We start from the raw sequence: 4,190 nt of genomic DNA on the forward strand, positions 1-4,190 counted from the left end.
GTGTTCAGCTGTGAATCTCTCATAGTCCTGCCAATGTCTGTCAAGACTCACACAGGAAGAATGCCCACGCGGGTGTTGTATTTGAAGGCAACTTGCACCTGTGGAACTGTACCCCAGCATGAGTCACCAATTTCAGGAGAGGAGATGAGAAAACTTAAAGGGAAAACAAAACATTCTTATTCCCCTCAACTGTCTAATCTGCCAAATATTTGTTGTCACACCTGCTCTTTGATTTAGAATGTGAAATTATATGAGTCAGTCCCAGCTCTCTATTTATGGGAGTTCAACAGAGGTAGATTGAAACATCAAATCACTTGGAAATAACTTCCTGCGCAATAACTTTCTGCCTGATTAGAATTCTTCAGGTAAAATATTCAATGTTATCCAGTTGCAAATAAAGTTGCAATATCGGATTTTGTGCTGGCCTATTATTGTATGACATTTTTCTGATTATAATTTTACTAATTTTTTTTTTTATAGATGTTGGATATGGGGCTAAAGGATAGGAGTTTTCCTAACTTGGCACTTATTGGCAATCTCATTCAGATACAGCTGTTATGGAAAGTGGAAAGATGTCACCCAGAAAAGAAGGAGTGCTCATATGAGGGCAGAACTGATAACATGGAATTCCAAGGAATTTACAGCAAAGAAAAAGGCAGCTAGGTCCACTGGTCCATGCCTGTTCTTATGTTGCACAAGAGCCTCCTCCCAACCCACCTCATATAATCCTATCAGCATAACCTTTTATCCCTTTCTCTCTCAGGTACTAATCCCATTTAATGCACCTGTGCAGATTCATCTCAATGACTCCATGGGATAACAAAGTTCCAAATTCTAACCAGCCCCTGGGTAAAGAGGCTGCTCTAGAATTCCTTATTGAATTCGTTGGTGACTACCTTTTATTTATAATCCCTGGTTTTGGCCTCCCTCACAATTGGGAATGTTTTCTTTATGCTTACCCTATCTAACCTCTTCATGATTTTAAAGACTTCTATTTGGTCACTCCTCAACCTTCTCTTTTCTCAAGAAAAGAGCCTGAGGCTGTTCAATCTTTCCTGATATTCAGGATCTCTCAATTCTGTTATCATCTGATACCACAATTTGCAACCAGAATAGAAGACAGTTCCATTTTGAGCACCTGGCTTCAGCCATTCCTGGCTCAGGGTGGTCTGTTGCTGACACAGGTTGTCCAAAAATGGAAAACTAGTTTTTGTCTTGATGAGCACAAAATTCACCTTTAAAACAAGTTTGGTTAAATAGCAATGAACAAGTTTCAAGTGTTTAGAGCCAGGAAGTTACTGTTTGCAAGAGTATCCAATGGATGTTTGATATTTTTGTATGTCCAAGCCCCAGGGAATTGCATATTAGCCTAAAATTGCACCTACAGAAGAGGAGTGGCATCATATCGAAATGAAAATAAAAAAATTATAATATTAATAATTGAAAAGAGAAGGTCATGTTAAATGGAAAGTGAATTGCTTATGAGTTGCAATGATGAGTAGAGCTCCTTACAGTCCTTTCTGAGTCTTGTTTGCTGTTCATAAGTTATGTGGATGAGGCTACATCTTGCCATAATATTATAACATTTTCTTATGAGATCAGGCTGTAGGATCAAAGAAAAGTAAGAAAAATAAGCAAAAATTCCAAGGATCAGATGTGTCAATGAACAACCTAAATAAAAGCTTGATAAATATGTAATTTGGAATAGGATTGAAGGGTATATGGCTAAGTATAGACAGGTATAGTGGAATACAGAATATGGCATATAAGGAAGGAGCTGGCAAGAGTATATCACGTAGGCTATCTGTTTGAATTAGTATTCTGTTCATCTGCTTGATTGACTTTTGGACAGCTGGCAATAATTTTGCAGAACCTTTCACCAGAGAATTAAGTGGTTTGAGTAAGATACAGGATTGATGGTCCATGTGACTTTGTCCAATCCCTTGCTTTCATATGCTTATATATCACTGTGACTGTCAGGGTGCATATGAGCCACTCATATGCACACCAGGAAATATTTATGCAAAACATGAATTAACAGATGGGTTGCAATAATAAACATTAAGCAACTAACACAAGGTAGCGTTATAAAATTGGCCAGCATAGCCACATTTTTAACACAACCAAAATGAGCCTGTTTAAAATTAGTATAGTGTTATAATTTCTCTTCAGGCTGACTGATTTTAGATCAATTACTCCTTACTGTACAGCCTCCTCTTGCTCGCGTATTGCTTTATACAACATTACACTCAAAATCTATTGCCAGTTCCAAGATCATAATTCACTTAAATTCAATCTCTTATGCCACACATTTTATCATTTAACCCATGAACCATTAACAAATAAGAATGAGAAAGAGGGAGCTGTTTTATTCTAAGTGAAATAATTAAGCTCCATAAGCCCTTTTTGGAGCATTTTCTTTCTTTTTCCTGAACACACTGACTTCTGCTGGTGGTAAGGTTACAAAAGAAGCCTTTGGGTCGTAAGTGATCATTCTTCAAATTTCAGCCTGTTAAGCTCCGGAAACTATTCATTGGGGGAATGGGAAAAAGTTATAGCTCTGTCCAATTCTGTCTTTACTTGAAATCCACTCCCTAACAGGAATCATTGGTCAGGAGTGAGAGCCTTGGTTTCTTTTGCTCCTTGGGAACATAGGAACAGAACTAGGCCATTCAGCCCCCTGAACCTGCTTCTCCATTCAGTTAGACAATAGCTGGCCTGTACCTCAACTCCATTTACCTGTCTAGCTTCACATCCCTTATTACCCAACAAAAATCTATGGATATCAATCTTGCGAGCTCCAAGTTCTCCAGCATCCACAGCCTTTGGGGCTGAGAACTCTAGGCTTTGATGATCCCTTGTGTTCAAATGTGCTTCCCAATTTCCCTCCTAAACAACCAATTTTATGATCTTAACCTGACCTTAACTTCCACATGATGGGAAAAAGTTTCTCTGCATCTAGCCTATCAAAACCTTTCAATATGTTTAGAAAGTTCCTTCTCCAGGGCCACATCAGCAAATTGCATACTCCTTCCTACATTCTGGCTAAAATCAGCCAATGCAGCACAGACCTTGGCATTTTCCAGTGTCTATGACCAATTAAAAAAATAATAATTGTCTAGTGAGTCATAAAGACAATTTGAAAGGATTTTTGTTTGTTCTTTTGTGGAATCGTATGACGCCCACCCGGTGTCTTTTCTGCCTTCAATGAAAATTTTCTTCTAACCTGTGTGTATAAAAAATACTTAGGGCTGCCCTACTACCCTAGTGGTGGCACCTCACACCTGATCAGCAGATGTACAAAGGTGAAACCTCTCACCATTCCACTTGCCACCGCCCGTACTCTCTTTTCAAGTTAAAAAAGAGCAGCAGAAATAGTTATGAAGCTTGACATTATATATAAAGTCCTTTCTAATCTCAGTTGGTGACACTGCTCGTGAGTAATGTGAGGCCTTCAGCTGCTAATGTTCTCCCTCATCTCAACATCATCGCAGAGATAATTGCGATGGGGAAATGATGTAAGAAGCACTTTTTGAGTTGAAGTCAAAGGTTAAAGTATTGTTTCACCAGAGATTAGCTGCTGGTGGGTCCCTATATCTAAACTTCATAGAGCCCAGCCAGGGTGGGGGGACAACCAGAAATGACTGTCCTTCTTTATTTTATCTTTTTAGACACCATTTGTAAAGAATGTTCATTCACTTGTGAATTGTTTGTCTGAAATGGGACTTGTGTTTTATAACATATATATGTGACTGCTTTATACTTACCTCTTGGGACTACCATGAGAAAATGGGCTATTAGCTAGTAGTTTTAACTGAATTCGTTTCAAAGCAACTTTCCGGCTGGTACATGAAGGTGGGGTGGGGGTGGGAGGTGATTGGGATGTGATGAAAGTTCTGACCCATTTGGACTAGCTTTTGTGGTAAAATGAGACAATCCCGGCGGCGGCGGAGGAGACCGTTGGATTGGCTGATTGGCTGCAAGGAGGCGATGCGATTGGCTGCTCCGGAAACCCCGCCTCTTCATTGCTTTTCAACCTCTGTATAAATGATGCTCACGATTCAAAGCCGCAATGTTCGAGGGACAGAGAGGGGATAAAGTCTAAGAGAAGGACATGTTTCACCCCATCACAGGAGAGAGAGCAAGACATTGTCAGTGTATGAGGGGTGGGGGGTGGCTGCAGCTATTTA

The sequence above is a fragment of the Cetorhinus maximus genome, chromosome 8 (genome assembly GCF_964194155.1).
Source record: "Cetorhinus maximus chromosome 8, sCetMax3.hap1.1, whole genome shotgun sequence".
Classification (NCBI taxonomy): Eukaryota; Metazoa; Chordata; class Chondrichthyes; order Lamniformes; family Cetorhinidae; genus Cetorhinus; species Cetorhinus maximus.